The sequence below is a fragment of the Euprymna scolopes genome, chromosome 36 (assembly GCF_053919585.1).
Source record: "Euprymna scolopes isolate OS-2025 chromosome 36, ASM5391958v1, whole genome shotgun sequence".
Taxonomy (NCBI): domain Eukaryota; kingdom Metazoa; phylum Mollusca; class Cephalopoda; order Sepiida; family Sepiolidae; genus Euprymna; species Euprymna scolopes.
Window position 1 is genome coordinate 62289011 of NC_136517.1, and position 24931 is coordinate 62313941.

Here is a 24931-nt window from a genome sequence, read left to right on the forward strand (position 1 = left end):
TTTTTAGTACTACCAGGGTTGGAGAAAATTATAATACAAACTAAAATTTTTTTAAAAATGTTAAAAAGTAAATTTACAAACATCAAAGAAGAGAATTTGTTTAATAATAATTCAATTGGTGACAAGAAACGAAACCGGACAGATATGAATTAACATTTCACTTCGCTAAATAGAATTTTCTAACGAGTGTAATTTTGGATTTTCCAGCAGTTCATTTCACTCTTCACCACTGATGTTCATCACGTGACGGTCATCGTAAATAGACAAGGAATCCAGTCAAGGATTGCTAAAGAACAGACCCAGCACCCAACATTTTTTTTTAACTAGAACCATTTTTATTTTTGTTACATCTTTTTTTTTTTGGGGGGGGGGGGGGCTGAATATCCACACGTTAAACCGCATTTGTCCTCGTGGGAGGCGAATAAATAGTCACTACGTCAGTAACTATTATACAACTCGAATCACCAAAGCACTCACCCTCGTTTCGCATTTCACTTCCACAACTAAAAGTAGCTAAACACTAAACACAAGGTTTGGGTAGGGCAGACGAAGGCAAGATGAAAGGAAAAAAGGTGTCCTTGACATCAAAGGCAGCGACCATTGCACCTGTCAAATGTATTGTGTCAAGATTCCAACACAAAAGCTAAAATGCATGAAACAAATGTGTATAGAGATACAATTATTTCAAAGACAATTTTTATCTACCCCCTACCCTCCTCCCATCCCCCGGTCACGTGTATTTTTTTTTTTTTTTTTTTACACATTAGAAAATCAATAAAAAAAATTGGTGGGGTAATATATTCCCCTACCTCTGGACACGCAATCTAGTGACTGCCCTCTCCCCGCCGCCGGCACCCTTCTTTTGAACTGAGAACAATTAACTGGGTAGGCAACATGAAACAGATTAGTCTAAATTAATGTTTGCACTAATTTTTTCTTTCCTTATAAAAATAACATTTTTTTTTTTTTTTATCTTGATCATCAGTGCAGACGTGGAGAGTTAACTAGACAAAAATCAGAGAAGACCAGACAAACATGGGAGGAAGTGATAAAAATGGACTTGAAATAAAGGGATAAAGACCTAGACAGAGATAGATTAGTTTGAAAGTCAATTTATTTGAGCTATCTAACGCAGACCATAATGTAAAACAAACCTTGAAATAATAATGATCATGATCACGATGGGTTGTTTTAAAAAATCTCGACTTTAAAGCAGAAAACAAATTAACAACTTCAAACAATTCCGGGTTAATCTTTTTCCTCAAAAGATCTCCACTTATCAAGGTCAAAAGTTACTTGAGGATATGTGAGAGAAAAGATGAACATTATGAGAGGATTGAGAATGACTGATGAAATGGGCTAAGCTGGAATTAATAGTATTTGGTATGCTGTAAGAAGGTTTGAATGATGTTGGAAAAAGGAGATCCATGTTGGAAGTTGGAGCGTTTGATTTTGTATTTGAAGTTTTCACTTTGGAATTGGGTAATGTGAGAAAGTTCTGTAGAAATGCCGAAAGCAAAATTAAAAGAAGAGAAGTAAAAAAACTAAATTGTAAATTATAAAAAAAAAGAAAGAAAAAGGGAAACCACTAATATGGCATCGAGAGGCTCAACTGGATAAACTTCTGAAAAATTGAGATTCCATTCACCAAATGGCAATACAGCAATTCCGCTATTGTGCACATGCCGGTAGAATATTATTATTTTTTAAAATGTTATAACTCCTCTTGTTCCCATGTTAAGAATGGCGATCGCCACTGAAATTCATAAGGTAATACATTGGAAAAAAATGTCTTAATATCCAGAAAACTATTTGTCTGCTCCAAATTTGAATGTGGTATTCGTTTTTAGCATGCCCGAAAACCCACAAAAGTCATCACTTTAAAGGTGGGGTAGACAAGCAGTTTTTGAGTTGCAGTTCAAGTAAAAATTTACCATTACTTATAATAATATATAATTATATATAATTATAAAATGACCTTGTAACAATATATGTAACCCACTTTCCAGTTTACGACATCCGGTTGCGCATGACCTGCGCACTGAAATATTAACGTTATTATTTCAAAATTATTATTTAACATGGGAAGAGTGGGGTTTAAAATAACTTAAACGTAATACAGAAATGAACAATGTAAAAAAAAAAAGCAGATATATCAAAATTTGAATTTAAACATCTTGGCCTTTTGGTCAAGATCAAAGTGTAGTATCTGTTCTTCAGATGCTGCACTTCATTTTCTTGTTCTCTTTTGGTGGAGGAGAAATCCTTCACGACTGAGACAATTTTTATTTTTGTACCTTTTCTCCACGTTAAAAAACGACCCTGGTGTCTAACTCTGTCCTGTGGGGAGGCATAGTAAATAGGTATAATAAGTATTATGGTATCTGTTCAATGCGCATTTACCTATAATTATGGCCAACCACTTATAATTCAGTAACTGTAATTTTTTTTTTTTTTTTTAAATAATCAATTATAATAAAACAGAACAACTCATAGAAATTTATCTATATTCTTTTTTTCATTTTAATATACTTTCATAGAAATGTTTCTGTTATGCCAAAAAATAACTATTTTCTTTAGGTCACAAGTGTCACGCTCATACCATAGCTAATATAACATACTGACCCAACGGGGCACGGGTAGTCTAGTACATATTTACTCACTAGGAGTAGTCACACAGGCCATCAATAAAGATTTCTCTTTGATAAGAACATGTGGAGTCTGAGTGACAACAAGTCTCCCCAGATTTCCAGTACTTTTCACCTCTTTCAATAATCTTTGCAAAAGAGTTTGCGTTATCGCAACAGTCGCTTACCAATAATTTCTTGTTGGTAGCAACCATTATTCTTCACTGGGATTTGGGTCGCAATAAGCCTCCCCAAGGTCCCACTCCTCTTTGCACTCATTCAGCGATGGTCTGGCTAGTGCTTTCTATCGTCGGTCTTTCCATACTCCTTGCATTTATTTGCTGTGGTTCCTGTGAATGGTGGCAAACACACACACAAAAAAAAAAAAAAAAAAAGGTAGGGCATTACTTTACAATTACATCGTTTCAGTTTTCATGATTCCATGTGATGTTCCTTTGTGCTTTACACGTGTAGCTGTTTCTGTGTCTAGTTTATATGTGTAGTTAGTATCTGCATTCAAGGGGTTTCCTTAATATTTCTGCAGTTTTCATTATTGTTATACGTTGTATCTTTTCAGCCATCCCTCTGATTCCAATCTCTCCTGTCCTTTTTTCAAAATTTTTCGGTATTGTACCTAGCGCTCTTATTACTGGTGTTACCTCAACTTTCTTCATCTTTCAGATCTCTTTGAGCTCTCTAGCAAACTGTATTTGCTCACCTTGACTTTCACACTGTTGCTGCTAGAACGGCAAAATCTACAATCTGGCAAGACTTTTCCTTCTTGTTAACTATTATGACATCTGGTCTTCTTGCTTGGATGAGTTTATCCATTTGTATAAACATGTCTCATAGGATCTTGTGATTTTTGTTTTCCATGCCTGCCGGTTTGTGCTTGTGCCATTTGTCTGGGTGTTCAAAATGCAATTGTTTGCATAATTGCCAGTGCACTGCCTTCCACACTTGATTGTGTTTATTTTTATATTCCTTTTGGACTAGTTTGCTCCGTTCACTTATGTGGTTTATTGTTTTGTCTCTTTATCCACAGAGTCTGCATTTGCTGTTTTCTTGTGTCTTATCAATCCTTGCTTTGATGTGGTTGGTTCTAATCATGTTATCTTGTGCAGCTGATATTAGGGATTTAGTTTCCCTGTTTAGGTTTCCTTTTTGTAGCCATTTCCAAGTAGTTTTGTTAGTCTCATCTTTTGTAATCCTTATGAATCGTTTGTGGGTCTGTTTCTCTTCCCATTTTTCTTTTCTCGTCTTATTCACCGTCCTTTCTTTTTCTACCTTGTTTGTTTTTTCAGTGTCTTTTGCTGCAGTAATTATTGTTTCGGTGTCCTGCATTATGTATCTTATTTTTTTGTGTGTTATTTACACAATCTTCGATACAAACCAGCCCTCTTCCTCCGTCTTTCCTTTTCACATAGAGGATGATACTGCCATAGGTCAGTATCATCCTTTGGGTGTAGTGCATTATCATGAATTTCCTGGTCTTCTGGTCGAGATTCCTCGGTTCTTGTTTGGTCCAACCTGTAAACGATCCAGAGAATCTTACTAGTTACACTGCCCATATGTTTATACCTTTTATTAGGTCTCTACTATATAGTTTAGTTTCAAAGAGTTTTCTTGTTCTTCTTAGGTATTCCTTTTCAATTTTCTCTTTCATTTCTGTTGCTTTGATGGTGTCTGCTTCCAAAACTCCCAGGTATTTGTAGCTTTCAGGTTCACCCAGTTCCCTCATCTCAGTTTAGTTGGGTATATGCCTATACCTTCCGTTATTTCCAGCTTTCCCTGCTCATAATCAGCAGTGCATACTTTTCCATACCGAATTCCTTTTGGATATCCTGGCTGAAAATTATGGTTGTGTTTATTAGCGTTGCAAACAGTTTCAGATTATTATTTCTTATAGAGACTTGTTCTATCATCTAATTTTAGATACATGTTTGTGGTGTAAACACAAATTTTTTGACACTGAGAAAAAACAGTCACTCTTTCTCTAAATGTTTACAAAGAAAAAATATTAGTGAATCAACATGAAGTGATAGAAATACATAGATAATAGAGGAATGGAAGATTGGTCCAAATAATTATAAATCCCAGCCATTAGAACAATTGAAACAGAATATTTTTTCAACCATAACTCAATCCCAGAACTAAAGTAAATCTTAACATATTTAATGCTATAATGTAATATAGGGGAAAAAACATAAGGAAAGAAACATTGATTTATTCGCATTTAGTATATTCTTAATATACATGCACATAGCACAAAAAGCTGTTATGTACTTTTAGCAATTTTTCTATTCCCCCCCCCACCCCAAAGAGAGAGAGAGAGAGAGAGAGAGAGAGAGAGAGAGAGAGAGAGAGAGAGAGAGAGAGAGAGAGAGGGCCCAATAAAATCTTATTCTCATAAGAAAGCAAAGACGTCAGATTTACTGCAACTTTTATCTTTACAAACCACACTGATGAAATAATTGAAGCAATTAGGCTATGTGATGTCCTTATCCCTATCGTCATCTCCAGCTTCCCAATGAAAGAAAGAAAGAAAAAAGATGTCCTTTTAAGACTGAACTAACTTGACCTCCAATATGATTTTAATTATCTCCCTTGTGGGATTTGAGTCAGCAATTTTTTTTTCTTTTTTTGTTTTCATAGGTATAAAATAACCTACAAACCAAAAATTCAGTACAATCTGCATCCAGAGGGCAACCAGTGTGGGTTTAGGAAAGGGATACTGGATTTTCTCAGAAAATTTCGGACTAGATTATCGGTTAATAAGGAAGTCCGTGTCAAAGATGATAAACCGTTGAATTAGTTTGCTACCATATGGGAATAAATTTATGGTTTTCAAACTTTTGCTACTATTGAAACTCATGATTATACTCGTCCATTTTACATTAAGTTGGAGCGTTTTTATAACTTCATTTCTTAACTGACATATTTCGAATTAAATCTTTATATATTCCTGTTTCTGAAGGCCACCCTTATCACATTCTTCTAAGTTTACTCTGGCCTTTTCCTGCTACCTTAGCTGTTCTATATCTACTAACCCATGCATTTTCATTATATATATATATATATATATATATATATATATATATATATATATATATATATAGTAATGTGATTGATAATTTAAAATTCACATTAGAATTAAACATTAAAAATCTGTTTCATAAGAAGGAACCACAACAAAGTCAATAATTTGTACGATCGTTTTGGAAACGATGTTCTTATTGTGATAGACATTAAGCCACGGACAATAATTTTGATATATAGTTTTTTTTAAACAAAGTCTCCTCATCAGCAAAAGTATTGTTTTTTTTTTTTATATGTAAAAGACACCATAAATAAACCTAGCAATTTTTACATTTCGTACATTTATAAGCTACAATCAACATCCAAATGAATGCTATGACGATAATTACGGTTTTCAAAAGGCGAACAATTAAAAGATACATCTGCCTTACTTAAAAATTGCTAGGTTTATTTATGGTGTCTTTTACATATAAAAAAAAAACACCCAATACTTTTGCTGATGAGGAGATTTTGTTTAAAAAAAAAATATATGTCAAAATTATTGTCCGTGGCTTAATGTCTATCACAATAAAAAACATCGTTTCCGAAACGATCGTACAAATTATTGACTTTGTTGTTGTTCCTTCTTATGAAACAAATATTTAATTTTTAATTCTAATTTGATTTTTAAATTATTAATCACATTACTAAATATTAAAGTAACTCTAGGATATTTGCCTATCGAGCTTATTATATATCTGAATTACAACGAGCACTGTTCTTTTCTTGTATTTTAATTACATTAGTAATTTTGCTATCACATTAAAATACACTCTGCTTTTTAGGCTACTGTTCTAACCCCCTTTAAATTATATATATAAGGAGATGAATGGATTGTCAGTCGAATAAATGAAGAATATTATGAGAGGATTTGACTATTTACGAGAACAGTTTATAACAAGTATTTATTAATATTGGATTTGAAGACGACCATATTACAACCTACAGCTTATGTGGTTATGTGTTCCACAGAGTGAAAGTTCTGTAAAAGAAACTATTCATAGATATTTCGATTGGGTTTAGGCACACACAGCCTTTTTTTATTCTAATATAAAAGTAAAGAGGTTTGGTAATTTGCCATGTAATTTACACGCATGTTTGGTGTACAGACACGTAGTGAAATTAGATGGCCATGCAAATCACACTTTCTCTAAATGCTCAGACATTAATAAATGATAGGAAATGGTTGCATCAACATTGAGTAAGAGGAGCAAGAGTGAAGAGAAAGAAAAGCAACTTGTACAGTTGAATATATATTACGGCTAATTAGAACAGATAAAACAGTTTTCAAGCATAACTCAATCCCAGAACTAAAGTATAGGTTTGTATTTATTTTATGTGATTGAAACATACAGAAAAAATCATTAAAAACAAACATTGACTAATTTACATTTAGTATAATTTGTTTTGTTTTTTTGTAATGAATTATCAAACCTGAAAGCCACCCTAGGATAAGGATTAGCAGAATGGATTGCAAGTTGAATGATGAAGAATATAACGAAAGTATTGAAAATGATGACTACAATGAACAAAATGGGCTCATTTATGAAAACAGCTTATGACAAGTATTTGTTAGTATTGCTTTTGAAGTCAAAAGGAAAGCAGTTTCCATGAAACCCTGGGAAAGAAACGGTTTATGGAAATTCCACCTGCAAAAACATAATACTTCAATTTAAAAAAAAAATAGGTTTTAATTTTAATGCAGATAAATATTACATTTATTTTGTAAAAGACTAATTACATTTAAACCATAACAAAATAAAAACGTTTATATCGTTTTTATTGTTGATGAACGTTTATTTCAAATATAAAATACACGAACATTTATGATTATAGTCCATTTAAACAGAAATAAACATCAGATTTGATATATAATGTCCAAATGTGAGAATGGACGCTTGGAAAAACCCATTATGGATGGAGTACTTTTATTACTATTTATCAACTCCTTGAACAGATTAATTTATTTATAAAAATTATATGATAGTCCCAATAGAATTCAGCATACTGGGCCCCAAATCCACGTCTGTCACTATTACATCACGCCATCACACACATTTAGATCCCTCCGATTTTTGTGAGGTTTTAACAAGAGATATTTAGCATCAATTATTAAATATTACCAAAATTTTAGTTTCTTTTCAATATTTTAAAGAGATTTTATGGGGCATAATATGAACACAACTTGGCATTTAAAAAAATATTTCAGATTTGCATTAAATTTCATCTAGTCAATAAACAGCAATGAAGCAAGGTTTCATGAATTTCAACGTTATAATAACCTTCAAGTTGAAGCCTTAGATTTTAACATTTTCTAGAATCCAAAATCATGTCATGGATTTTGATCAAAATTTGAATGAAGATTACAGACATAGATTTAGTATTATATGCTGATTTTAATCTTCATATGGAAGACAAAAATGGTGCCAAAACTGTTTTGTGTGCAGGAATTCATTTTACCAATCCTGGAATGGGTATTGTTCTAATACTTTTATAGTTAGTATATATTATTAATTTATATATATATATATATATATATATATATATATATATAATGTGATTGATAATTTAAAATTTGAAAAATCAAATTTCAACTAAATTAAAAATCCGTTTCATAAGAAGGAACAACAACAAAATCAATTATCTGTACGATCGTTTCGGAAAACAGTGCTTTTTATTGTGGTAGACATCCAGTTACGAACAATAATTATTACATATAGTTTTTTAATAAGCAAGGTCTCCTCGTCAGCAAATTTTAAAGGGTTTTTATTAAATTTAAAAGACACCATAAATAAACCTAGCATTAAAAGTAAGGCAGATGTATCTTAATTTTTCGCCTTTTGAAATCAGGAACTATGGTTAAAATACTCATACATATGTTTGCTATAGTTTTTCACCTCTTTGAATTATATATATAGATAAATTATAGCAAACATATATATGAGTATTTTAACCATAGTTCCTGATTTCAAAAGGCAAAAAATTAAAAGATACATCTGCCTTACTTTTAATTGTGAGAAAGATGGGTCTACAAATCTTGTTCATTTGCTTTCATGCCATCGTACTGCATCCTTATTAAATCGAGTGCTTACCAGTGCTTACAAGTCGGCTCTGTACGAAACTTCCAAGCATTCCAGATATTGTTTGTCTCCCTAGGATGCTGTGCCTCACAGCACAAGACTGTCTATGCACCCATGCATGTGTCCAATGGATAGGTTGTCAAATGGTTCATTAGAAACTGCAACCAATTGGTCTAACGGTCACTGAATACCTAAACTCGCAATAGGCATTGCATCAGAATGAGCACGCCATACAACAACTTGAGTGGGAGACTTGGTGCCATCCACCTTATTCACCTGACCTTGCGTCATCCAATTATCACTTCTTCCACTCCTGGATAATCATTTTCATGGGAAATCTTTCACCGATGAAACGGACTTGTGCCAAGCCTTCACAGACTTCTTTGTGTCACTGCCCCAGAGTCAAGGGCATTGAGCAGTTAGAGACATGTTGGCAGAAGGTGCTGGATGCCGATTGCTTCAAAGACTAAATATAAATTACACATACTGTAAAGCTTTTTATTTTTATTTAAAAACGGACAGAACTTTTTGGTGCCTTGTATATATATATATATATATATATATATATATATATATATATATAATTAACTGAAATTTGGAAATACTTTCAAATTACAGATTGTATGATACTATAAAATTAAAGTCTTCTTAAACATTAGTATCAATATTTATAAGACAATACCAATCAGTTAAAGAGGCTTAATATACGACATAAAGCAATATTATAAATGAGAATTTGGAAATGAATTCAGTAAATTAAAAATTTAAGACAAATTTATTATTCGACAAGGAATACAAAAATGTAAAGTTTTTTTTCTTTAATCCATGAATTTTCAATGAATGGCACATCTCAGAGGAAATGTTTATAGGCAATCATGAATTTTGCTATTTATCATATAGATTAAAAAACTAAAATGTTTGCATGAAAAGCCTAAAAGAAGTCAACATTAAAAACGGATATTTTATTGTGTAGTTAGGTTCATTGAATTGTTGTATTCCTTGTATAATAATAAATTTGTGTTAATTTTTAATTTACTGAATTTAATTCCTAATTTTCATTTATACATATATATATATATATATATATATATGTATACCCCCCCCCATGCTAGAATTATATGCAAATCAATTTTTTGCTCTGACTCCGATAGTTTTCAATGAAAATTCGTGAAACTTCGCACGTTATACAACAATACTAACGCATGTGCAGATAAAATTTTAAGCTGATCTGCGCAATAGCGAGCAAACGGCAGCCATTTTTGTTGACTTGCATTTTTTTCAGCGTGCCAACTTTATATGCAAGATGGGACGTAAAGGTGCTTTAAGTCAAGCTGAGAAATCTAAAATTGTTCAAAGGCTCCATAATAAGATTTCAACCTTGAAATTGCCAAAGAATTACACCGTGATCATCGTACAATCAAGAAATATTCTACTAACCCTCAACTTTGCAACAGACGTTCTGACAAAGGGAAAATTCGTAAGAAATCATATCTGTCACGTCAAACAATGAGCAAGATCAAGAGAAGTTTGCCGTAACTCACTTGAAACTAGCAAACAAGTTTTTGAAAAAGCTGGTGTTCCTGATGTGCCCAAATCAACTTGTTGCCGTATCCTGAGGACGATTGTAAAATTTGAAAACCAGAGGTCCGTCCTCAATTGAAGGATATCCACAAGAAAAAGAGGATGGAGTGGGAAAGAGATGACATGAAAGTGAATTTTCAAACTGTTTTGTTCACTGATGAGTGATGGACCGATGCGTGGAGGGGAGGATGGTACCATAATGAGGGTCTACGTCCACAAAGGATCACGCGTCAACAAGGAGGTGATGGTGTGATGTTCTGGGCTGCAATCATTGGCAATGAGCTGGTAGGATCATTCAGAGTCACAGATAGAGTGAAAATTACCACCAAACTCTACATTGACTTCATTAAGGAACACTTGGAACCATGGCACAAGAAGAATTTGGCATTCCGGAAAAAGATGGTATTCATGCATAAGGCACCATCTCATTCTGCAAGGATAGCCACTGAATATTTGGAGAGAATTTTCGCCAGACATGGGAAAATAATGCGATGGCCAGCCTGTTCTCCAGATTTAAATCCCATTGAAAATCTGTAGAGCATCTTGAAACAAAATATTTACTCCGGAAGAAGGCAGTACAACTCTAAGATGACCTCTAGAATGCTATTCTGACTGCTACCAAAGACATTTCATCAGATGAAATCGAAAGTTTGACATCTTCAATGGACCAAAGGCTTTTTGCTCTTGTCAATAAAAATGGCAATTATATAAGATATTGATTGTTCTATGAAACCATATTGAAGTTGTTCTTTATTATTGTTGTTCTCAATTTACAAATTCCTAGAATAATCAATGTTTCGATGATCTTTTAGCACTTCACCATATTTTAGCATTGGTTTGCATATAAAGTTGGCATGCTGAAAAAAATGCAAATCACCAAAATGGCTGCCAATTGTTTATTACTGTGTAGATTAGCTTAAAATTTTAAATCTGTGTTTGTGTTAGTGTTGCCATATAACGTGCTAAATTTCACAAATTTTCATCGAAAACTATCGGAGTTAAAACAAAAATATCGATTTGCATATAATTCTGGCACCTAACTAACTACAGGACATTTATTAATACCTTTGATCTATACACAAAACATCCGAAAAAAATTGATAAAATAAAAAAGGTATAACTTAAAAGCTTTCTGTTGTCTTTAACAATGTTTCATGTTTGTTTAGTATATATATATATATATATATATATATATATATATATATATATATATATATTAGTACTGTTTTACATCTGATAATGGTCTTGGATATGACCTTAAACTATATCCAGTGGTGAGGCCCCAGCTTGTGGGCTTTGGGGAGTGTGGAGCCACCCTTTAATTACCATTGCTTCCAGGTCCACTCTGACCCGGAGTGGTAGTACCTGTTAGGGTCCCAACTATGGGTTAAATAGAAACCGACTTGAAAACAGCAAATATATTCTATTAAAAAATTTTTCTTCAAAATCTTTGGATTCGGCATTAAATAACCTGAAAAGGGTTGATATGCCGTAAAACAAAAACAACCAACCAACATCTGATAATGTGTGTCAACAATTACATAAGGTGGGGACCATTTACAGACAGTTGATCTACTCTTAAAGAACAAATCATTATTATAATTATTCATTGTTTTCAGTGAGATGGAGGCATGAGGGAGTGATAAAATTGCTGTCAGGTGGTGAAAAAATATAATCAAGGTGCAACTCTTCCGATAAAACAAACTTTGTCTCTTAACCTACAAAAAAAATTCCGAGAATGACATGATTGAACAATACAGAATCTGAACTCAGATCAAAACTCGCAGCTTACATAACACAAGCTACAGATAAGAACGCCTTACAAAGAAAGTTGTTTATTTTCAAGCCCGCTCCCTCGCCCACTATTTGTCCATTTGCGACAAATGTTGCTGTTTATCTAAAGATTGCTGAATACTTTTATGATTTTATTTTACCACCCAGCAGGAAAAGTAGGGGGAAAACTCACTAAATGTCATACAGCGCGAGCCATATTCCATTTATATATATATAAGTTAATTTTCCCATCGGCATTAAAACATAATAGGATAATAACCAAAACCTTCATATGCTTAATCTGTTCCATCATCTAATTAGGTTTAGACCTCATTTGCATTCATTTATACATTTATTTCATCTTCTTTGAAGATTTATTATATTTTCCTTTTTTTTTTTTTTCAAACAGAATGTCGCTGGCATTTTTACTTGCTACTATTTATTTACTCTCCCTGCTACCTGAAAATCCAGTTCTTTCCTAACAAAAGTAGATTCTGGTAAAATCACCTAAATTGTTTCATCCCCCCCCTTTTTTATTACAGTCTATATAATACAGTAACTTTTTAAATCTAAAAAAAAAAAAATAACGGAATATATCATTCAGTCATTCTCAATGTCTTGTTTAGATGTTCTGTAAACAATCTGGTTTAATGGGTTACACTTTAACGAACAGATAAATGCCGACGTTTATATCCAGACATTTTTGATGTTCAAATTAAGCAAATCTTTAAGCAGAAACAAAAAACTACTTTTTGAAGACTATTCTGCATTAAATACGTTATTAGAATAGTATTTTCGGTATGAAATATTTAAACATGCATCTAATATTATTTATAAAATACTAGCTCTATTGACTTGGCATTAATCGGAATCCATTATGTTCAAATTTGTTTTGCAAATATTTCGATTATAAAAGCAAATAGGTATTTACCTCTCCAAATGTTTAAACATAAAAGATCAGGTATAGTTTTGAAAAGCCAGTGCAATAGAAGTGCATTCTGGCCTACAAAATATTCTCAAGCAGCCATGTGGCATTCCCAGGAAAGGATGCCTCAGCATTAACAATAAACTAGTCATTCTTCAAAGAGAAAAAGTAAAGACTGATAGGTTGGGTCTCCGAGTATTGCTCAAAATCATACCTCAAGCTGACATATGTAAATCATAAGCTACTCAAAATATCCCACACTGATTGTTGAGGAGGTATCTGCGATTGCTATGATATCAACTCAAAATTGTCATTATAGCTGATTTTTCTTCCGAGGTGAATGTTTAAGAATGTTTACATATTACTAAACTGCCCGATCGGAATCAATGCTTTAAGAATGACATAAATTGCAGTAAAGTACATTAATCAGATTGAAAATTTTATTTGTCAGTTTTATTTTATTTAGGCTCAATTTTTTTTTAAAGTTAGCCAAATTTCATATATATATATATATATATATATATATATATATATATATATATATATATATATATATATATATATTATAGAAGATATGGATTATTGGTAGAAATCCGGTTAAAATAATTTTATATATTATATATAAAAATGTAATTTATCAAATAAATACTGAAAATATTACATTTGATACTTAGTGATTAAAAATGATTGATTTATGTTTCGAAATTTTTAGATAACGATGGATAAGTTGGATTATATTCGAACTACTGTTCTCATCTTGGTTGTTATTTTCACAATGTTTCGGTCAATGTAACCTCCGACTTTCTTCAAGTGTATCTTGTAAAACATCACAATCTGTACGCAAAGACTCATTGCACAACGGATAAAAGTGCTAAGTTAATCAGTTCTAAATGACAGTCTTCTGGAGGTTGAAGGTTCAATCCTCAGTACAGGCGATACTAAGATTACAATTACAAATTTAAGATTTCTATTTGGTCATGGCTACCCTGTAAATTAAAAAAAAAACGGTTCTATTCGAAATTTCGTACACATTCACGAGATGTATAAAAGGTTGGAGGTTACATGAGCCAAAACTGAGAATAAGATCAAATATAAGAACAATTGTTTGACTAATCATAATAACATTTATGTTTACGAATTTGGTAGATGAGCATTATTAAGTTGTATTATTGAACTACTTTTTAACTCTATTGTACTGTATTATTATTAAATTATATTATAATTGAACTACTTGTATAACTCTTGTATAATTTGACCCAGATCCTCATGATTTCCCGTCAAGCCCGGATCGGGCGAGACCGGCAATCATCGGTGACAGCCGAGCGGCGTAACAGACGCAGGCTAAGGAAAAAAAGCAAAACAAAACGGGGGTGGGGAGAAAACAACCGAAAATTTTCAAATAATAACAAGAAACCTACCTTTAAGAAAACAAATATGTTTATTTACTTTATTGTAGTATTTTCAACAAGAACTTTTTAAAAAAAATTATCTGCAAAAAAAGGTTGATTACCGGTATAACTGTTAAGTGTAAGTACAATTTTTTGTTTCATTTTATTTTATTTTATTTTTTTTGCATTATATTTATCAGCAACAATTTTTTTTTATTATTTATCTGAAAAAAAAAAAAAAAAAAAAAAAAAGGTTGTTTACCCGTATAATTGTTAGGTGTAAGTACAATTGTATTATTTGTATTTTTTTTTTTTTTTATCAAAAATATTGAATTTTTTTTTTTTTTTACCGGTTGTTATTTACTGGCGGAAGAACTTTCTGGAGAGGAGGACATTTCCTTAGGAATCTTTTGCTTCGTTCGACTGTTGATCGGCCATCAACAGCAAAGAGAGAGGTGATGGGGCAGAGAAAAATGGGAGGAAGCTCCCCAACCGGGTAGATTTCGAAAATATGATTTATGATGGAGACAAAAGGATCGTTTCCAAATTTTTGTCTCCACATAAATTCTAGTAAATATGCATTCAGAAGCTCCCGGGTCCCGGCTGGTCCCACATCCTTGCTTGTTACACTGTTTCGCTTCCTTCCACATCATCTCGACGTGGTTCGTTGTTGTCTTCGTCGTAGGGTCTACAAAACGAATACTATGATTCACAGTGAGTAGTTGGAACTCTTCTCCTCCAACTTTGTTATAGGCCTTCCAACAGTCGGAAACGATTGTTGTACCCGGCAGAACATATTTTTTTTATTATTGGAAGGAGGGTTTCGGCATTTCGATTTGGGACGGTGAACAAAAAAACCCTCCTTGTCAGTGATATCAGAGCCACCGAAGACCCAGAGTGGCTCGAGGATTCTCCCAACGTTATGTTTCCTCTGGTTGAATAAGGACCTCCTATCTGCCGGGGATTCCTCAGGAAATACTCCTGACAAATTTCCCTTAGAAAGTTCTTCCAATCCGTGTATGTGTGTTCGGATATAACACCGCACCGCATTCTCTCTTAATATTTTTTAGTGTCACCATTTCGAAAGCCCATAAATAGATGATTTTCACTATAGTAGCAATATCCGAATTGGAACGTGCAAAAAACGATCCTGTGCGCAATGACACCCATTGTCTACACGGACCACTGGTATACCGCCAGGAGAAGCCATCCTTTACGCAATTTCTTTCTTTTTTTTTTTTAGTAAACATTTATGATTACATTTGTTGCCTCTCATTCTTTGAGAAAGCAATCTCTTTTCCTGACGAAAGGAAATTGTCTGCATCCGCGTTTCCATTTGTTTTTCAATCATGCACAGATTTATTTCTATGGCTGTCATTTTTTTCAGTAGTTACTTTCTTCCAATTCGATTGTCATCTGCTTACAGTTACAAACTAAAGTCAGATTAGCGTTTCAACATTTGAACAAGGCTCGGCGGACGCTGATGATTGCCGGTCCCGCCCGATCCGAGCTTGACGGGAAATCACAAGGATCCGGGTCAAATTACGCAAGAGTACCAACTACTTATTATTGAATTATTTGTATTATTATTGAACTACTTATTATTGAATTATATTATTATTGAACTACTTATTATTGAATCATATTATGATTGAACTACTTATTATCGAATTATATTATTATTGAACTACTTATTATTGAATTATATTATTATTGAATTATATTATTGAACTACTTATTATTGAATTATATTATTATTGAACTACTTATTATTGAATTATATTATTATTGAACTATTTATTATTGAATTATATTATTATTGAACTATTTATTATTGAATTATATTATTATTGAACTATTTATTATTGAATTATATTATTGAACTACTTATTATTGAATTATATTATTATTGAACTACTTATTATTGAATTATATTATTATTGAACTATTTATTATTGAATTATATTATTATTGAACTATTTATTATTGAATTATATTATTATTGAACTACTTATTATTGAATTATATTATTATTGAACTACTTATTATCGAATTATATTATTATTGAACTACTTATTATTGAATTATATTATTATTGAACTATTTATTATTGAATTATATTATTGAACTACTTATTATTGAATTATATTATTATTGAACTTCTTATTATTGAATTATATTATTATTGAACTACTTATTATTGAATTATATTATTATTGAACTATTTATTATTGAATTATATTATTGAACTACTTATTATTGAATTATATTATTATTGAACTTCTTATTATTGAATTATATTATTATTGAACTACTTATTATTGAATTATATTATTATTGAACTATTTATTATTGAATTATATTATTATTGAACTATTTATTATTGAATTATATTATTGAACTACTTATTATTGAATTATATTATTATTGAACTACTTATTATTGAATTATATTATTATTGAACTATTTATTATTGAATTATATTATTATTGAACTATTTATTATTGAATTATATTATTGAACTACTTATTATTGAATTATATTATTATTGAACTTCTTATTATTGAATTATATTTTAATTGAACTATTTATTATTGAATTATATTATTGAACTACTTATTATTGAATTATATTATTATTGAACTACTTATTATTGAATTATATTATTATTGAACTACTTATTATTGAATTATATTATTATTGAACTACTTATTATTGAATTATATTATTATTGAACTTCTTATTATTGAATTATATTATTATTGAACTATTTATTATTGAATTATATTATTGAACTACTTATTATTGAATTATATTATTATTGAACTACTTATTATTGAATTATATTATTATTGAACTACTTATTATTGAATTATATTATTATTGAACTACTTATTATTGAATTATATTATTATTGAACTATTTATTATTGAATTATATTATTGAACTACTTATTATTGAATTATATTATTATTGAACTTCTTATTATTGAATTATATTATTATTGAACTACTTATTATTGAATTATATTATTATTGAACTATTTATTATTGAATTATATTATTGAACTTCTTATTATTGAATTATATTATTATTGAACTATTTATTATTGAATTATATTATTGAACTACTTATTATTGAATTATATTATTATTGAACTATTTATTATTGAATTATATTATTATTGAACTATTTATTATTGAATTATATTATTGAACTTCTTATTATTGAATTATATTATTATTGAACTATTTATTATTGAATTATATTATTATTGAACTATTTATTATTGAATTATATTATTGAACTACTTATTATTGAATTATATTATTATTGAACTACTTATTATTGAATTATATTATTATTGAACTTCTTATTATTGAATTATATTATTATTGAACTATTTATTATTGAATTATATTATTGAACTACTTATTATTGAATTATATTATTATTGAACTTCTTATTATTGAATTATATTATTATTGAACTACTTATTATTGAATTATATTATTATTGAACTACTTATTATTGAATTATATTATCATTGAACTACTTATTATTGAATTATATTATTGAACTTCTTATTATTGAATTATATTATTGAACTTCTTATTATTGAATTATATTATTATTGAACTACTTATTATTGAATTATATTATTATTGAACTACTTATTATTGAATTATATTATTATTGAACTACTTATTATTGAATTATATTATTATTGAACTACTTATTATTGAATTATATTATCATTGAACTACTTATTATTGAATTATATTATTGAACTTCTTATTATTGAATTATATTATTATTGAACTTCTTATTATTGAATTATATTATTATTGAACTACTTATTATTGAATTATATTATTATTGAACTACTTATTATTGAATTATATTATTATTGAACTACTTATTATTGAATTATATTATCATTGAACTACTTATTATTGAATTATATTATTGAACTTCTTATTATTGAATTATATTATTATTGAACTACTTATTATTGAATTATATTATTGAACTTCTTATTATTGAATTATATTATTATTGAACTACTTATTATTGAATTATATTATTGAACTTCTTATTATCGAATTATATTATTATTGAACTTCTTATTATTGAATTATATTATTATTGAACTACTTATTATTGAATTATATTATTATTGAACTACTTATTATTGAATTATATTATCATTGAACTACTTATTATTGAATTATATTATTATTATTAACTTGTATTATTATTGAACTACTCTGCTTACCGTGACTTATTCTCACAACGTTTTGGCTGATGTAACCTGTAATATTCTTCAGATGAATCTTGCCGAATAAGAGAATTTGTGTGGAATTTAGAAATTAAACCTTTATTTAATCCACAGCGATAGATTGTTCTTATTTTGTATCTATGCAATTCTTAATTATCTTCTTAGTATCGCCTGTGTGTGTGTGTATATATATATATATATATATATATATATATATATATATATATATATATATATATATATATGTGTGTGTGTGTGTATACACACAGTGACAATCATGTGGATCAAATAAAGGGTTGTTCAAAAGTTCATACGTTTACTTCCGGCTAAACATCGTGAGAATAAGATGAGGACAGTAGTCCAATAATTCACATTGATGTGTATACAGTCACAGTGTAGCTGTATCATAGATGGGCATAGAGGAGGGGGGGGGGGGCAAAAGCGGACATTGATACTGGGATATCGGTTAAGATCACATAGAATGGAGGAAGTCATTTACGAGGGAAAAATGACACATGAAAACGAATAAAAAAAAAGAAAAGAAAAATGGGTTACATAAAGACTCACTGGGTGAGGTGCTTCTGTGAATTAGAAAGGTGAGAAATAATACAAAAAAAAGCCGGTAGGATCACAACGAGTACCCAGGTGAGGTTAAGGGGTTAAAAAAGGGGGGAATTATGCTAAACGGAAGTGTGTAAGATGAGATGAGATCAAGGGAAGGGGAACACGTGGCAAAAATCTAATGAAAATCTCAAATTTGGTGTTTTCTTAAATGAGGAAGTCACAAAAATGTCTCCAGGAAATGAATTCAGAATAAAAACGAAAAACAACGAACATTTACTAAGTGTAGTATCTGTTCTGATATTCACGTCCGTGTTCTAGAAGGAGAAGCCTTTCTACACTGAAGCAATTTTAATTTTTGTCTCAATCCAATGTGCCCCTTTTTAAGGAGGTGATTTCCCCCACATTAAAAACTGACTTTGTGTCTAACTTGTCTCTAGTGAGGAGGCAAATAAATAGGGACAAATCAATAACCTTCCTTAGGTTTTTGAGCAAAATGTAGTATCTGTTCTGATACTACACTTGGTCTTTTCAGTTGTCGATCAATGAAAGAGAAAACTGAAGTTTAAACTGAATTTATATTTTTGTTTCAAACCAGAGCGCTCGTTTTTCGCACCTTAAAAATCGACCTTGTGTTTCACTTTGATCACACAGGAAAACAAGTAAATGAAAGAAAAAAGAATAATAAAATAATCCAATCTTTACCTTTATAAAATTAGAAATGTTTATATATTTGTATGTACTGAATTCACTCCTAAACTAATAAACTTATGAATTTTGAAACACAGCTTTGATGCGTAAGAAGTCATATTGTGGAATGTATTTAGTTTAATTTAGTTTAATGCAGAGGGGACAAAAAACGAGAATGAAGTCCTTTGTGACAATTCAAATGCCTCCAACTTTTGTGAAATTTTAACAATAGTCACTAGACAGTAAGAAATATTTGTAAAATTTCAATTTCTTTGAGGCATTTTAAGAGTTTTTTAGTGAGCATAATATAAGCACAAACTTCCATTTGAAAATGCAAAAGTTTCAGATTTTCATTAATTTTTAAAATTTAATCTTATGGTCATGAGGCAAACATTAAACAAAATTCACTGAATTTTAATTTCTTCTTAAGGCTCCTTAGAATTAAACCTTAAATTTTAGATATTTTCTGGAATTAAAAGCATATAATGGAATCAAATCAAAATTTGCAATAAGGATTCTAGACATAAGGTTTAATAGCATTGTATCAATATTTAATCATTGTAAGGTGACAAAACTGGTGTGAAAGATTTGTTTGGGGTGAGTATTTTCCCAGTCATATATATATATATATATATATATTTTTTTTTTACATAGGCGTCACCACTTATCAAGGCCGATAGGCCACTCAAGGATAAGGGTTAAAGAGTGTAGAGTAGTCAAAAGGACAATATAGTAATCGATAGTAATGGAAGTTCGGTAAATTTGTTAACTTAAATGGAACGGCTCATCAGAAACTTGTTCACGTTGGACTTGAAGACAACCATATTATAGACAGCTGGAAAGCAGGAAAACTGAAGACAATTCCACAGGCGTGCAGTTCTAAGAAAGAAGCTTTGATCATAGAATCTATGTTTAGGTTTAGGCACAGATAAAGAGTGGGGAAAATTATTGATAATGTTTTCAGCTAGTCTAGTGTTTCTTGTGAAAGTTTGGCGAGGGGGGACCATAGATTGAAGCTCAGTGAAAGACTTTCCATGAAAATAACGATAAAGCAGAGACAAACTCGCAACATCTCTTCTGTGAGATAGAGGTTGCAGCGAGGAGAAAAGGACATCTCCCACCAGGCCACAAAGTCTATTTTGAACCCTATCAAGGCAGGACAAGTCTTTTCTAGCAGCTCCTGCCCATATGTGGCAACAGTATTCCATCCTTGGACGTATCTGGCTCTTATATAGATAGAGAATTGCATCAGCAGTGAGATATCTACTGGATCGATAGAAGGATCCGACCATTTTTCCAGCGGTCTTGGCAACAGATTTGATGTACGTATTCCATTTAAGATCAGGAGTAAAGGTCAAGCCCAGAAGCCTGTCAAAACTTGAGGCTTCCTCAAGACGAGAGCCATTCATTTTAATTGATGCCAGATCGGGATCAGAACGTTGATGATGTAAAGATAGAAGCTTGGTTTTAGATGCATTAAAAGTAACCAGCCACTCCTTTCCCCATTGTACAACGTGATCAAGATCAGAGGAGAGAGAATCGGAGAGAACTTGGTCGTTTACTGTCTTAGATGTGCTACCATAGATGGTAGTGTCGTCAGCAAAAATGTCTACGAATGATGTAAGGATGTGATTTGGAAGATCATTAATGTAGATCAGGAAAAGAGTTGAGCTAAATTTAAGTTAATTAACTTTTGTTCTCTGAAGGTTTTTTTTTAAATATTTGAATAGCAAAAAATACATGTTAAAATATACCTCAGTTCCAAGATTAAGTTTAAAATATATTCTTTCTTTAATAGTTTTAATTAGCCGTAATTTATGATTAACTGAAAAAATTATCCATTTCTCTCTTAGTTATCTGTATATTTTTCTTAACCCCATCCACTCTATTGATTCAACCATTTTCTAAAATTCTTTGATGTCTTTGTGAGTATTTAGAGAAACAGCGACTGTTTCTAATGTCGTTTAATTCATGTACATATACACACTACAAACACACATGTTAATTAGATAGCAAAATAAATCTGTTTAATAAATAAGGATAATATAGAAGTAAAGAGACTCAGTTTTAGTTATCAAAAAGATTGTCATTTTTTTTTTTAAAGTTATTTCACCTCAAACAATGCAAAGTGTCATTTTGACGTAAGGACTTAGTATTTGGGACCAAATTTACAGCAATACTATGTACAGAGTTCAGCAGTGAGGTGTCGGTTCATATTTTATTTGAACTTCTGCATGTCAGCACAGTAAGGGAAACAGCGACCTGGGAGGGAATTCCAAATTCTAGCAGTTTCATGGAACTATTTGAATAAAATGCTTTACGATATCTAGAAATCTATACAGTGTAGGGGTGGGATTTTGTTGCTTGTTGGGTTGGTTGGGAGTATTTACGTCAAAGGTGTACAAGTGCTTTGAGTTTGTCAGCACATTCCATTAAAATATTTGCAAAACATTCACAGGGATGCCATATTTTGGCAATAGGACAAAGGTTGAAGTTTGGTAGACAGTGCGAGGCCTATTAGGTTGGCAACTCTTTTTTGAACCCTGTCTAGGAGCGAGAGACTAGTGGCTGATGAATCAACCCAGATGCAGCAACAATACTTCATACATGAACGAATAGTAGCTTCGTAGAGGTACAGGACACTGTCAGTAATCTTCTAGCACGGTAGAGAGAGCCCACCTTCTTCACAGCAGCCTTGTCAATGACCTCAATGTATTTGTCCCAATTTGTTGCCTGTGAATGTTAACACCGAGGAGTTTGAACGAAATGCATTCAAGTAGTGTATCATTAGCTATGGCAATCAATGGTTGAGGTTTCTTGTAATTATTAAAAGAAAGACACTTAATCTTGGCAGTATTGAATGTTACCATCCATTTACGGCTCGATTCCACTTCGGACTTCCTCTAGAGTTTTAGCCATTTTCTTAGATATATGTTTATTCGTTCTCCCTTCGTATCAGTTATAGAGCGTAGTATCATCAGCAAAAATATCCATCTCAGTGACAATTTTATTAAGGAGATCATTTGTAATTATCAGAAATAATAAAGGTCAAAGATCTACTCCTGTGGCACACCCGCATTTATATCATGTTGTTTTGACGTGAATTCATTAAGAACAACCTCGATTTTTCTCTGTAGTTTGATATGTATTGATTTGCATACCAATGAGGCTTCGCCTCCAAAAAAAGACAATAAAATAAATCTGAAGTCGAGTTCTTGGAACCGAATTAGAACGGGTCGGAATTTAGAATGTCGTACGACGCTGACAAGAATCTTTTTTTATTATTATTACATTCTCTTATCTAAGAAGGATTTGATTATGTTAAGTTTCGTCCAATAATACCATATGATTTAATTTTCATAAGCCGACCATCGTGCTATACTCTGTCAAAGGCTTTGGATATGTCTAAAGGTACTTATCCAGTACCTTAAAAGTATGTGGACCCGGCTGTGTTATTAAAAAAATGCTCCGCTGAGGTTGCTCCAGTTCTCTCCAAACTTTGCAACAAATATTTGACTGCTGGAAAACCGCTTCTGTGGTACCAGTTTTCAAGAATTCTGGCGAAAGAATTGACCCATTAAATTATCACCCCATTAGCCTTCTCCCGCATTTCGCTAAAATATTTGAGTCCTTAATCAAGCTCTAGTCCATCACCTTACAGCTGTTAAACTCCTGACCGACAATCAATATGGATTTAGACAAGCCCGTTCCACAGCAGATATCTTAACTGTAATCTCTGAACGTATATACCATTCACTGGACAAAACAGGGGAGGGTAGAGCGGTAGCCCACGATATATCTAAGGCTTTGGACAGAGTATGGCACGATGGTCTAAGGAAAATTAGATCATATGGTCCACTGGAAGAATACATAATGGAATTAAATCCTCCTTAAGTTAGAAAAAAAATCCAGGCTGTCCTTGATGGTCGTACATCTAAACAATATGATATAAATGCGGGAGTACCTCAGGGATCTATCCTTGGACCTGATAAAATTGTTTCTGAGATGGGTATGACACCACACTCTATAACTAGAGGATGACCTCCAATCTGTAGTGGAATTGGGACAAAAATGGATGGTCACATTCTATGCTGCCAAAACTAAACTTGTTTCCTTCAATAACTACAAGAAACCTTCTCTACCACCAATAGCAATAGCCAAAAACACATTACCTGAAAGTACTTCCTTTAAACTCCTCGGCCTAACGTTCCCAGGGAACATGAACTGGAATAGATACATTGAGAGAATTGCCAAGGCTGCTGCAAAAAAGGTGGGCTCTCTCTACTGTGCTAGAAAACTACTAAAGCTTGAAAGTATCCTGTACCTCTATAAGGCCATCATTCGCCCATGTATGGAGTACTGCTGTCACATTTGGGCTGGTGCATCTGCTACTTGTCTCACTCCTGGACAGGGTTCAAAAGAGAGTCGCCAACCTAATAGGTCCTGAACTATCATCTAAGTTTCAGCCTCTGTTACATCGATGAAATGTTGCATCGCTCTGCCTGTTCTACTTTAATGGTAAATGCTCTGATCGACTACAAGCACTTGTACCCACTCGATGTGAATACCTCCCGACACATCCGACCAGCAGCTAAATCTCACCCCTTCACAGTAGAGATCCCTAGGTGTAAGAAAGCCTTCTGCTCTAATAGTTTCTTCCCTAGAACTGCTAGACTTTGGAACTCCCATCCGGGATTCTGCTTTCCCAACTGTACTGACATGCAGAAGTTCAAGTCTAATGTGAACAGACATCTTGCTACTCATCTCCCTTCATGATACCCCTACAACTTATGTTCCTGATAGTATTCCCCTATTTCAAAGTGGCGTTGTGCCTTGTTTGGGGTGAAAATTGAATAAAAAAAACAACAAAAAAACGTGGTATATACGTTTAGCGATTACAGTAAGGATAACGGAAGTAGTATGGGCTTGCCTACCTCCATGCTCTC

The 24931-nt window shown here is 31.7% G+C and overlaps 1 protein-coding gene and 1 pseudogene across 2 annotated transcripts in view; one reads left to right on the forward strand and one right to left on the reverse strand.

The window, feature by feature from the left end:
* Positions 1 to 24931, reverse strand: part of LOC145260535 (uncharacterized) — a 452053-nt gene that overhangs the window by 353120 nt on the left and 74002 nt on the right. The window lies entirely within an intron of this gene.
* Positions 2173 to 2302, forward strand: LOC145260873 (U2 spliceosomal RNA; annotated as a pseudogene).